Source organism: Microtus oregoni, unplaced genomic scaffold, assembly GCF_018167655.1.
Source record: "Microtus oregoni isolate MIOR12 unplaced genomic scaffold, Mior012 000038F_ref0000394, whole genome shotgun sequence".
In the NCBI taxonomy this organism is placed as follows: Eukaryota; Metazoa; Chordata; class Mammalia; order Rodentia; family Cricetidae; genus Microtus; species Microtus oregoni.
The window spans coordinates 10,961,964-10,975,966 of record NW_024543097.1 but is presented as its reverse complement, the minus strand read 5'-3'; the positions used below and the strand labels follow the sequence as shown (position 1 = coordinate 10,975,966).

Sequence of the window (14,003 nt, the reverse complement as noted above, 5' to 3'; positions counted from 1 at the left end):
CAACCCATCTAGAAAAACTGCCCTGTAAGAATTGTTCCAAAGGTATTTGATGGTTCTGAGGCTGCCAACACTGACCCAACAAGCCAGCAAAGCATGTCTATAGCATACTTGGAACAATCCAGGGAGGGACCCGAGGTTCCCACACTGACAGAAAAGAGCATCTAGAAGTGGACTTTCCTGACAGTCAACCCAGCAAAGGTACTGAGATTTGCTGTTTACCGTGTGTACTTTGCAGTGTGGGTGGAAGCTTTTCCTACCTGCACAGAAGATCAGTGTGAACGCTGCACTCAGGGGACTGCCCCCAATCATCAGGCCGAGTTGTGAGAATGAATCGAACCTTTAAAATAGCAGTGGCCACACACTGCCAAGACACAGGCTCCCTTGGCCAGAAATTCTGCCACTTATAGTGTTTAGGGTGGATGCAGTAATTCCTCTTTCAAGGTCATGTCTGGCTGTCCACCTCCACTGCTCCCAAGGGACTCAGGGGACTTCTGAGAGTATGGACACACCTGCCTCTAGCAGCTCTTGAAAGATTTGGCTGATATGCATGAAAAATTGCCCAATCCTCACCACTCCCTCAGTTCTTAAAGTTGCAGGTGTCACCAGCAGTTGTAGGCTACACAGCACCTACACCAATGCTGCTGTGGACCCAAGCCAGGAGTCAACCACGAGAGTCCCAGACTCAACCAGCCTCTACACTGACCATCTCAAAAGTTACCTCAGAATGGGAACAATGGTTCAGCTCCTACTCTACCTCCTGGTGTCCTCCCAAGTACACTCGAGTTAGTACCCCTGCATACAAATTCATCTGAAGAGCAATCTGTTCCAGGGCAACTTCAATTCCTCGACACCCACCAATATAACTAACTGCCCCACAGAGGGGTTCATCCTTTTCTCCTTCAGGGGATACTTGGAAACAAGCGAGCCATGGAATGTCCCTCAAAGTTCATCTTGCTGTGTGGGAACTGCCTATACTGGAAAACAAATTATGATTCTCTTTGGAGATGGCCCCAGATAGTGACAGCGTATGGATGAGTTGCTAGAGGACATCTCCTCCCCCCCCCAAAAAAAAATTATGGGGGAACCTAGTAGTCTTAAATACTGGTTGTGTGGACTCTGCCACAAAAGGGACCTGAAAGGAAGCTCCCACAGAGGGACAAAGTGGTTAAGGTTGTAATGGGTCTTAAAGGAAAAAAGGAATAATATGGAGACTGGCCATAGAGAAGTTATTCATGTGAGAAAGCCATGTCTCAAAATGCTGGCTTTAATAAATGCCAGCCACGAGCTCCTTAACCCAGGTCAGGATTGCAGGATGTGTTTACCTGCAAGCCGGGTTATTTATACTGGAGCAGACTGAATAACCAACACAAAAGGGGTGTGCTTAACTGGGCCACCTAGTGTTCAGGTCACAGGAAAAACCAATGTACAAAAATTAAAGCTGTAAAATGGTGGCACATACTTTTCATCCTGGCACTCGGCAGAAGAAGGCAGATCTCTAAGTTTAATGCTATCCTGGTCTACAGAGCGAGTTCCAGGACAATCAGGGCTACACAGAGAGACCCTATCTCATTTTAAAAAAAAATTAAAAGGACTGTACCAGACTAGTTAAAAGAGCAATAGCTGCTAATGGGGCACAGTTCACTTGCCTCAGAAGACAGCTGCAAACTTGTATTCTTGGGCCCCAACATAGATGTGCACCCAGGAAGTGAGGTTCAACAACATTTACATCCTTTAGAGTCAAGAAATACAAAAACTCCTGTACTCTTTTATCAGTCCTGTTAGGAACGACTCTGATAGGGCCCAGGACCACAGATACCACTGCAACAGCATCCACCAACAAGTTCAACACAAGCTCTCTACTCAGATCAAAAAAACTTACCTGTCGTTCAGGAAAACAGTTACTCTTCAGAATCACCTAGAGAGCAACAATCCTCCAAAACCAGAGGACTGATCAGACTTGATTACCACCAAAAAAGGGGGGGAGGGCGTGTGCAAGGCTTTAAATATTGTTTTTATGCAATCAGTCAGGAATGGTACAAGAAAATGCCAAAGTTGTTAGAGAGGATTAAGGGGCGAGAGACAACAGAGAGCCAATGGAGCACGATACAGATACTAAATCAGGAGTACCAACCCATTTCTTCACGATAGATTCATGAGGAGTTGTGAAGGTAGAAGATACTAAGTCAGGAGTACCAACCCATTTCTTCACGATAGATTCATGAGGAGTTGTGAAGGTAGAAGATACTAAGTCAGGAGTACCAACCCATTTCTTCACGATAGATCCATGAGGAGTTGTGAAGGTAGAAGATACTAAGTCAGGAGTACCAACCCATTTCTTCAAGATAGATTCATGAGGAGTTGTGAAGGTAGAAGATACTAAGTCAGGAGTACCAACCCATTTCTTCACGACAGATTCATGAGGAGTTGTGAAGGTAGAAGATACTAAGTCAGGAGTACCTACCCATTTCTTCAAGATAGATTCATGAGGAGTTGTGAAGGTAGAAGGAGGGAATGAAGTAAAAAAATATATATATACTCATTATTAGATGCTGGTTTATTGATCTATTTAGTGATTTACTTACTTAGAGAACTGCTTATACTGTTTATTTGCCAAGCATGACTTCACTTGCTACCTTGAATGGAATGAACTGAAAAAATAGCTGAATCAATCAGTTGTTGCCCTTAACAACCTGCTGACTGCCACATATGCCCTCTTTTAACCTCTGTGGGTACTTGGTACACAGATATGCAAGCAGGTAAAACACTAATAAACATAAAATAAAATAATTAAAAAAATAAAGGTGGGGCGGTGGTGGTGCACACCTTTAATTCCAGTACTTGGGAGGCAGAGACAGGCAGATTTCAGTGAATTCAAGACAGCCTGGTCTACAAAAAGAGTTCCAGAACAGCCAGGACTGTTACATAGAGAAACCCTGTCTTGAAAAAACAAAAATAAACAAATAAATAAAAAAAATAAGTTAGGCATGACTGGGCATTCCCATAATCACAGTACTCAGAAAACAAAGGCAGGTAGATCTCTGTGAGTTCTAGTCTGGTCTACACAGCAAGTTCCAGGTCAACTAGGGCTACTATACAATGAGACCCTATCTTCATTAATAATAGTAATAATAATAATATAAAAATATAAAATAACCATTTTATTTTATTTTAAGTTCTTATTCATTTTACATTCCAAACACAATTCTCGCACCTTCGCCCTCCCACCCCACTCTACTTTCTGACAACATGAGTATATAAAAGCAATAGGTAGGAGTTCAATCTAGTGCCTCACACTGCTAATTCCAGGTCCTAGGGACAGAAATATTGTCACAAGTTCAGGCCAGCCTGGGCTACACAGTAAGAACATTCTATATGAAGTCATACAGCAACTAACACAAACAACTACCAGAGTCATAACTGGGATAGTAAAAGTGGAATGATTCAATTCCAAGTTTCTTCTGAGGCTTTTAAAAGGGCTGTAAAAGCCATGATTCCAAAGGAAAAGAATTTTAAGATAAAAGTTGTGAAAATCTAATAATGTTCACCAGGAGAAGACAGGAGAAGAAGGGGTTAAAGAACAACTAAAATATTTCCTACTACATAGTTTTCTGATCTAACAGTAGCACTAGTTAACTCAGTAATATAAAAACTGCAATATACATGTTAGAGTATTATTTGCTTAATTCTTATAACTCCTAAAAATCTGAATAAGGAACAAAGAGAAAAAAATGTCTAAAGGATATGAAGGGTTAATTCATAAATATAAATACTATTTTCCATATATTAGCTAATATCCAAATTCATATAGCTAGAGACAAATACATTCTACAACAACACAGAGTAAAGCCTTAAGAAGTACAATGAAAGGGGCTGGAGAGATGGCTCAGAGGTTAAGAGCATTGCCTGCTCTTCCAAAGGTTCTGAGTTCGATTCCTGGCAACCACATGGTAGCTCACAACCATCTGTAATGGGGTCTGGTGCCCTCTTCTGGCATGCAGACATACATGCAGACAGAATATTGTATACATTAAAAAAAAAGAAGAAGAAGAAGTACAGTGAAGGGCCAGTGGGGTAGACCACTGGGTAAGGCACTTGCTGTCAGGCCTGAGGATCTGAGCTACATGCCTGGATCTACAGGAACTGAGTCCCATCCGCTGTTCTCTGACCACCACACAGGTACCACATGAAAATAAAAAAAAAAAAAAAAAAGTATTTTTTAAATATTAGAATAAAAGTGATAATATAATTTTAACACAAATGTGAGTTTATGTAAATCCCCATATAAGTATTATTTATTTTGAATAGCCATCTATAGAGCAAGAGCACAGACGCCAGGAGAATGAAGAGCCACAGAGTTTCCTTCTTCACAACAAAGGACAGAATGAGTAAGCCGAGATGCTACCAAGAAACTTCTTGTTTACCTTTCATAACATGAAGAAAAACAGAAACTCAGTAAAAAGCTATTTTTTGTCCTATTCAACTGCATGTTAAATAGCATATTATTTCATCTGTGATGTGTTTTATACGTCCTGGAAGATGGGAATAACTTCTGAAGATTAAATAATCCCTACTGATGATCAATCACCTCAGCTATTTAAAATACTTGTCTTTCTTTGTTATTCTTTTAGGTTTATTCACATTTCTCACTCACAAGTGAATTTCAAAGCAGTTTAAGCTGACTCTCAGCAATTTTAACCTAGATTCCATCCATGATCCATGAAGTTAGCTGACAAATCTTTATGGCTCACAAATAGTTGTGAAAATCAAAGAACTCAGATGTAAAATGTACTTTGTAAACTCAAACCACTGTAACTTTTTTGTTTGTTTGGGGAAGGAGACTATGTCTCACTATGTAGCCTAGGCTAGCCTGGAGTTCACTAGTAAACAAGGCTAACAGCAAATCCCTGTAACTTTTAAGGCCTTCTTTTATCCTGAGTCAATATAGCTACTCTAGGCAGAAAAGAGAATCACATATGGTTTTTGTTCTCCATTAGAAGGTAGAAGCTAGTTTTGGTGGTACAATCCTGTTATCCAGATCACAAATTCAGGGGTTATCCGTCAACAAAGTGAGTTCCAGCTCAGCCTGGACTACATGGCAGGATCCTATCTCAAAAGACCATAAATAAATAAATAAATACAATGAAAATTGGACACAGAATGAGGGCAAATTCCCTGCAGGGAAAATAATCTGAAAAACTATGACATACACTTGTAAATTTCAATAGTTAAAAGTATTTACTGCTAGTATTTGTGGTAATTATTCCAATTGTAGTTCAAATACATAATGATATTCTAAAAGACAAACTACTACATATTTGTAACCAACTTCAGTACAACAGACAACTGTTAGGGGGTCTGGATATGGAAAATACTGTTAAGAGGAGTGTGTGTGTGTGTGTGTGTGTGTGTGGTGCTGGCTACCCTGGAGCTGAAGTTACATATGGTTGTAACTCACTTGATGTGGATGTTGGAAACTGAACTCAGGTCCTCTGGAAAAAACTGGAAGTGCTCTTAAACCCTGGGCAACCTCTCCAGCAGACAAAACAACTTTTATATTCTAAGAATTTAAAAAAAATAACTTCTACACTATAATTTACTTCATAATTTACCTTGTATACTTAAGTCCTATGTTTCAATTAAACTTTCTAGGGACTAAAATTAAAATTTTTAATTTGGCAGACTTCTGGAAGGCCTCGCTAGTAAGAAATCTGGAAACTTCTTCTTGGACACTATTTTCTAACCTGGACAAACTCAAATTTCCCTTCGCTGGCTCTAGACGTTTATAAAGAGCTACATGCGTTCAGTATGCTCTTTTTCTCCTTTAGTCACTATGGTCTGGGATTAGTGCATCTCACTTCTTCGACATTTATTTTGGGGACACACATGTGCCACAGTATGCACATGGAGTCAGAAGACAGCTTTCAAGAACCAGTTCTCTCCTCCTGCCACGTGGGGTTGAAGAACCAACTCAAGTTCTTGGTGACAAGCTCCTTATCTTGGGCTGGATATGGAGCTCAGAGATACAGTACAGTGCTTGACCAGCAAGTCTGAGGCCATGAGATCTACCTCCAACAATGAAAGGGGGTGGGAGAAATAGAGAACAACCCACACATGCATCTTGCAAAAACCTTACTGGCTTATTTTCCAGTATTCTTATAAAATACTTATTCTCATTTTCCTCTCTGGCTGCCCAGTTGGAAGAACAACTGCTCTTCACTCATTTTTCATGGACTATGAGATTTAATAAATATTACCTTAGAGTTCTTTAGAAACAGCTAACCACTTTTCATTAAAGAGGGACCAGAGAGAAATGGCTAACACACACAGAGCTGTTACTACTTAGCTTGTGAACACCTAATATCTCATAACTATCCACAGCATCAGCTTAATTTGCCATGTTAGAACACTGTTTTATAGGCTTATGAAATGTTGACTAAACCTTGAACAAGACTCCCACAAAGCACTCAAACAATGTGGTCATCCTGGAACTCACTCTAGACCAGGCTGGCCTCCAACTCATGGATATCCCCGACTCTGCCTCCCTGCTGGGATTAAAGGCATGAATGGCTGATAATCAATATTTTGTGTGTTCAAAGTTAAAAATACTCTGATAATCTAAGCAACATTGTAACAATTTGCTGATTTTCAATATCAAATGAAAACACTAGAAAAATGTGCACTTTAAATAAAAAATAAATACAACACTAGAGAGGCAGAGGCAGATGGATCTCTGTGAGTTCAAGGACAGCCTGGTCTACATAGAGACTTCCAGGTATCCCAGGGCTACATAAGACTACCCTGTCTCAAAAAAGATTTAAAAAAAGGAAGGAAGGAAGGAAGGAAGGAAGGAAGGAAGGACAAAGCTATGACATATTCTATATATTTATGCAAGGTCTCACTCTAACCTAGGCTGCTGACCTTTAACTCATGTTGTGGCTAGGTTGGCTTAGAATTTGGGGCGAGTCTTTTACCTCAGCCTCCTAAGCACTGGGATTACAGGCATGAGCCACCACAGCATTTTTTATATATTTCAGAATATATATGAGCTATTAAAAATCAAATTTATAAAGAAAATTTATTTCTGGCTCAGCCATATCTGGAAACCAGAAAGACAAATTCTCACCAATACGTTCACTATTGCTTTTAAAAAGCCATTGCCTGCTAAGGAAACAAATTATGCATGCATGAGTGTATAACAAGAATGTTTTCAAACGCTGTACTTTATATTCTCCAAGAGAAATCGGAGGGATAAAGCAATGTTTAGTGTTCATAAGCCTCTTTACCAAGATTAGGACTAAGTAGGGATTGGGGAAAAATGTATCTACAAGGAATTATAATCCCCAAAATAGCAGGTGCAGAAAATAACAAAGCTGGGGCTAAGCAAAAGTCTAGGAACTAAAGTGAAGCATCTTGTTATGCTCGAGAACTACATTTTCTGTAAAAGTAGCATCATCTGTATAAAAGTTCCCAGTGTATAATGTAATTCCTGGTGTGCTCTCGTTTGTTCTACCCAACAACTGTGGAAATTATGAATAAAAATAATAATAACAATAATATTAGTGCTAGTGATGGTGCTGACTGAACAGGGCCTCACACATTCCAAGCAGGCACTCTACAACCCCAGGAAATTATTTTTGGTAAGTGAAGAATACAAAGTTCTGAATGTTACAGGATTTGTCAGAAAAAATAAAAGTGACAAAAAGAACCTAAATCTATACTTTCTCAGTTATAGTTCACGGTCTTTTTTTCTTCTACATCATAAAGCTACTCCTAAATAAAGGACACATTAGCATCTCACAGCAAGAAACTTCTAGACAAATCACTAAGGTTATATAGACAACTCTAAGTCATGTACCTTCTTACCAAGCTTTTACTTTTTCATTTGAAAAATGAAGGACATGGCCGGGCGGTGGTGGCGCACGCCTTTAATCCCAGCACTCGGGAGGCAGAGGCAGGCGGATCTCTGTGAGTTCGAGGCCAGCCTGGTCTACAAGAGCTAGTTCCAGGACAGGAACCAAAAGCTACGGAGAAACCCTGTCTCGAAAAATCAAAAAAAAAAAATGAAGGACATGGACTAGAAAATGTGAATTCACTTCTAGTCCTAAGACTAATTCTTCAAATATGCCCTGTACATGACATGGGTATAACAAATACATGTTAAGTTAGCAATAAATTCCCCGTCAGAAAGACAATCCTGAAGCGTCCCACTGTAAGTGTAAGGGAGGTTCTACCTAATTGATGCTACTCCAAAGTTCTTAAATCTATATGCTGGAGGAGTTAAACTTCCTACAATGACAGAGATGACTAATCTCATTAACCGTTCTCTTTTCAGACTGAAATTAATATTCTTCAAGAAAACTAGAACTGGTAGGACAAGCCTATAATCTGAAGTACTTGGGAGGCTAACACAAGAAAGATGAAAAGTATGTCTAGTCAATTTAAGAGGACCCACTCAGGAAACAAAACATTAAAAAGGGGTTGAGTATTGCGTGGATGAGGGGTCCCAGCACCCTCATCAGATGGCTCATAACCACCTGTAACCCCAGTACCAGAGGGTCAATTCCTCTGTCGACACCTTGCACTCCCGTACATGCCTACACCGACACCTTTAAGGAGCTGGAGAGATGGTTCAGTGGTTAGGAGCACTAACTGCTCTTCTAGAGACCTGGGTTCAATTCCTAGCACCCACAATGAGGCTCACACCCATCTGTAACTCCAGTTCCAGGGCTTCTGATGCCCTTACACTGACACACAGGCAAAACATAAATGTACACAAAATAAAAACAAAATATATTTAAAAAATAATATACATTTTTAAAAGGGGGTGGTGGAACAGGAGCTGAGATGTAACTCAGTTGAGAGCTTGCCAAAAAAAAAAAAAAAGGTATAGTAAACAAGAGGATCCCTCAACGACATTCTGAATTTAAAGCCAATCTGGGAGAGACCCTGTCTCAAAAAAATTTTTTTAAGAAAAATTAACTGGGGGGCTGGAGAGATGGCTCAGCGGTTAAGAGCATTGCCTGCTCTTCCAAAGGTCCTGAGTTCAATTCCCAGCAACCACATGGTGGCTCACAACCATCTGTAATGGGGTCTGGTGCCCTCTTCTGGCCTGCAGGCAGACTATTGTATACATAATAAATAAATAAATAAATAAATAAATAAATAAATAAATAAATAAATATTTAAAAAATAAATAAATAAAAAACCAATACAAAAGCCAGGCAGTGGTAGTGCAGGATTTAATCCCAGCATTTGGGAGGCAGAGGCAGGCTGATCTCTGTAAATTCAAGGCCAGCCTGCTCTACAGAGTGAGTTTCAGGACAACCAAAACTACACAGAGAATTCCTGTCTTGAAAATCAAAACAAAACAAAACAAAAAAAAAACAATACTTTTTTTTTTTTACAAAATGTTTTGTACTCCAAAAAAAAAAAAAAAACAAAAACCGCTGGGCAGTGGTGGCGCACGCCTTTAATCCCAGCACTCGGGAGGCAGAGGCAGGCGGATCTCTGGGAGTTCGAGGCCAGCCTGGTCTACAAGAGCTAGTTCCAGGACAGGCACCAAAGCTACAGAGAAACCCTGTCTCGAAAAAAAAAAAAAAAAAAAAAAAAGTTTTGTACATTTTTAGCCACTGGGCTCTTTCACTATTGTTCTCTTAACTCCTCCTCAAACAGACTTCATAGGATGCATACCCAGAGATTCCCACTGTTCCAACTCTGCTTAGTCCATAAACTATGTTAACAACTTTAAAATACAGAAACTGTAAGAAATTGAGAAAGACCTCCAACTCCCCCGCCAGTAAGACCCTCTGTTATTTGATTAAACAAAAATAAAATACGCTGCATAGGAACAATTTTAAAGTTCAAAGAAACATTGACTTTGTTTTAAGGCAGCAGCAGCTGATCCATCTTCTTTCTACTTCTCCAGCTTTAAATCTTCTACAAATGAATATACACTTAACTCTCTGGTTTCCTTTCTCCAAAACAGAACACCTCGTTGAACAACTGTTTGTCCTGAGTTGAGCTGTCATGTAGAGCCTTAGATTTTTTTGTTGTTGTTGAGTTTTTTGTTTGCTTGTTTGTTTGTTTTTGAGACATGGTTTCTCTGTGTAATGATCTGGATGTCCTGAAACTCGCTCTGTAAACCAGGCTGGCCTCGAACTCACAGAGATTTATGCCTCTGCCTCCCCAGTGCTGGGATTAAAGGCTTGCGCCACCACCGCCCCTCTTGAGCATCAGAAATTTGATGAGTGCTTCTATCAAGCATAAAGGTTTCTTAAGTGTCAAGCCTTTCTCACTCTATCAAGTCCGGGAGAAGCTTTTCGAATTTTTATATATTTTTGCTTTTAACCCAAATGAAAGCCCTATCAAAAAGTTCACAGTAGGGAGTCAAGATAGCTCAGAGTGTAAAAGCTACCTAAAACCAAAACAAGGGCCTGAATTGGAGCTCTAGGACCCACACAGTAGAAAAAGAGAACCAACTCTAGGAACCTCTGTAACTCCTGTAACCTCTGCACCCATACCTACAGACGTAAACAAATGTATTAAAATATTAAATGTTGTACTGAAATGTTCTTAAAGGGTAACAGAACATCTTCATCCTTACGTCGGCGATTCTAACGCAGTGGTTTAAACTGGACACCAACAGAGCACATATTGCCAGTTCTGAGTTAATCTCCAGGAAAGCCTTTGTGTAAAGACTGACGAAATTGAAAAAGATCAGTAACCAAGATTTTTAACGGCCGACTTAAGCATATGTTTTTAATGAGTACATGAAGAGTTCGTCTTCCTTCATAATCGACTCAGACCATTTTAAAACAAGAAGAAACACATAACTGAGAATGCAGGGTTCATCTCAACCACAGAATTAGTGATAATCCCAAAGCGTCATCGATTGCTGGATCTACAAGGTGTCCAGCGGAAATTACAGTACCTACAACACACTGCTTCAAATGTTCCCTACGTGTTCAACTAGTGCAATTCTGTCCACTTCCATCCTCAACGATTCTCACTGTGATTATTAAAACAGCTGTCAGCTGGGTTTCGGTGACCTCTTTCGACAACCGTTTATTCAACGCTTTGGATCCTGAAGGATGCGTCACCCCATATAACTCTTCAAAATCAGATCTAAGATTCCAACGTGCTCTAAGGGTCGCCGAACATCATCCCAACCGGAACTGGCACAAACTCAGACCTAATCGCCCAGCGCCGGCAAGGGCAGGTCGCACAGGCATTTAAGAAAGAACTGACAACACCAGCCGCAGCTCTTTCGCTTTCACGCACCTCTCCCGGGACCCACCGCGCCTCCTACGCCCCGGCCCGCACCGTGTCTCCGACCGACATCCGCGCACGCAGCGCGCCTGGCACCGGGAGCGCGCGGCAGCAGGGCGCGCCCCCGCGATGCCGCCCGTCCCGGTGCGCTGGCGGCGCCCTCCCGGCCGCGCCATGTTCCGGTAAGCCGCGGCCAAGGCGCTCGCGCTAGCCGCCGCCCGAGCGTCGCCCAGCCGCAGCCCCACCTGCGCCTCGACCCGTCAGGATGCCGGGCGGGGCGGCCACCAACGGCCTGTCACGGTCCGGACAGCCGCGCCGCGCCGCGGGCTGGGGCCGGACCGGGCCGGGCGGCGCGTGGCGGCTGGGTGCGGCTGGCGGAGGCGCAACCCCCTACCTGACTCCGGGGAGGAGACGGGGCACAGAACTGAGGGTCTCCTCCCTGGTGCCCGGGACAGACTCGAAACCGCGCCCTCCTTCCTCCCCTCTGGTCGCCACGCCCCCCTGGCCCGCACGGACCCGAGGCTCGGCGGACGCAGAAGGGTTCAGCCCCTGATCGAGGGCCTCCGGGTGGCCGCCGCTGCCGGTGTCTCCGCCGCTGCAACAACCCCTAATGCCGCCGGGGCCAGGCTTGAAAACATCTCCGGTCTTGGTCGGTCTCTCACCACAGCCTCCTTGCTCCTGGACAGCGTTCTCTGCGATTGGCTGCGGCGCGAGCACGTGACCCCGGCGGGCACGTGACTCCTGCAGGCACGAGACGGGCGGCGTGACCGCTGTGCCCCGCCCCCGACGCGCCCGTCCCTGACTCTCCGGAGGTTCGGCGAGCACGGCGGCGGCGGTGGTGGCTTGCGTTCGTGCGGAACGGAACCGGGCGGAGGGGGCCGGAAGTCCTGGGCCTCCCGGGCCAGCCGCGCCCGCGGAGCGGTGGGAGCCGCGTGCAAGGCGACGTCGGTGCCGGCGCTCGGCGAAGGGAACGCACCTAGTTTTGCTGGGTTTGAGTTGGGGCCGCAGATCGACTGGAGACCGGGACGGGTTTGCTAGCGGTGGTCGCGCCGGCGGGAGGGCATCTCGGCGGTGTGGGGCGGGTCCGCGTTGGCGTCCGAGCCGCAGTGCGTGCAGACAGCTGCTTCCCGGCCGGTCGCACCCAGTCCCCAAAGCACCGTTATGCTGGAAAGATGTCTCAGAGGTTAAGAAAACTGCTGTTCCGGAGGTCCTGAGTTCAATTCCCAGCAACCACATGATGGCTCACACCCATCTATAATGAGATCTGGTGCCCAGAACATTATATACATAATAAATAAATTAAAAAAAAGCACCGTTATGATCACTGGTAGCAATGAACGCTGCATTACGTCCGCTCCTAGCCACACGATCGATCCTGTGACCTTTCTGGACAGAAATTTCAATAAATTTGCCCACGTGTGACCCTGTGTCTCATGGGGTGTGTGAGGAAATTTTACCATCTCACTAGCTGCTTGTATTCAGACTTCCTCTGAAGGCTTTTATCTATAGCGGTTAGCCTGCAACCGTTGTGCCTTAACCACCCAAATTACAACTCCACAGGAAACCATCCTCTCCCTCATCGTTAACTGTGGCCTCCTTCAGTGTCCGTTAGTACCTTAATGAGAAGTTTAAGACTGTCACAAGCTGGATATTCTGACATGACTTTGGGACTTGTCAGAATCATAAACCTGCATCAAAAAAAAAAAGTAAGATTTTCTTTCCAAACCCGTCCCGTGTCTGCAGGAGTCACTCTCACATATTAAAAAATAATAATAATCAGTATGAACAGTAAGTAGGAAAGCACTTGGCTGCTATTGGAATGTAACATTTAACTTGGATATGGATGACAAGAAACAAAAAGTTGCTTTTAGGTCAATAGACTCTAGGGTGAACTTGGCTACATAGACCAGGCTGACCTCTAACCTGCTTCTGCCTCCTGATTGCCTCTAATGAGGCACCTGTAAGGCCACTGACTGATAAATCCTGAAGCGATCTGATTATTCCATTAATTAAATAATTAAGCTATTTCTTTCTGACTTTTCCCAAATACTGTATTATTACGTCATTTTTTAATTGAATGTAAGAATTTTATTCATACAAACATGTTCATATTCACCAATTTCTAAAATGCATCACACTAACTCCATCAGTTAATTATTGTGTGCTTTCACTGTTAAGAATATAGCAAAAAGCGGTGAAACCCCACCTCAAAACAACAACGACAAAATACAGATAAAAGGCCAGGTGTGGTGGCGGGTGCACACCTTTAGTCCTGGCACTCAGGGGACGGGGCCAGCCCGGTCTACAGAGGGAGAGCCTGTATCTAAATAAATAAATAAATAGGTTATAATCAAAGATAACATCAAATTGGCTTAACTTTTCTTCCTACTAATAATGCTTTTACTGTAATCCTAAACTTGGGAGGCAGTGGTCTACATACAACCAGGGCTACAGAACGGGAACCTGTTTCAGCACAAACATAAATAAAATGCTTTTGGAGAAAACCCTCTTACCCCTATTACTAACAGTGAGGTTTACAAGTTAGAAATATGGTAATGACTGTATGCTTAAATATTTAAATGTTTAATGAAAATACTGATAAGGCTTATAAAAAGAAAATGTTAACATAAAACTTGGCCACATCTAGAGATGGGAAAAAAAAAACATGTTTGAAATTTGGAGAACTTTTATTTCATCATAACCTAATACTGATAGAAATGACTTGCAATTTAAAA

At 42.7% G+C, this 14,003-nt stretch overlaps 1 protein-coding gene across 5 annotated transcripts in view; it reads right to left on the bottom strand.

Moving 5' to 3' along the window:
* Positions 1 to 11,916, bottom strand: part of Ankrd12 (ankyrin repeat domain 12) — a 117,000-nt gene extending 105,084 nt beyond the window's left edge. For 2 of the 5 annotated variants that reach the window (XM_041631917.1, XM_041631920.1), the window contains exon 1: positions 11,663 to 11,795. The gene's annotated coding sequence lies outside the window, so the exon portion shown is untranslated. Of the gene's footprint in view, positions 1 to 11,280; positions 11,403 to 11,662 lie in introns of those variants that run through there. The other 3 variants (XM_041631918.1, XM_041631922.1, XM_041631919.1) reach the window with 3 other exon arrangements.
* Between the last annotated feature and the right edge of the window lie 2,087 nt (positions 11,917 to 14,003).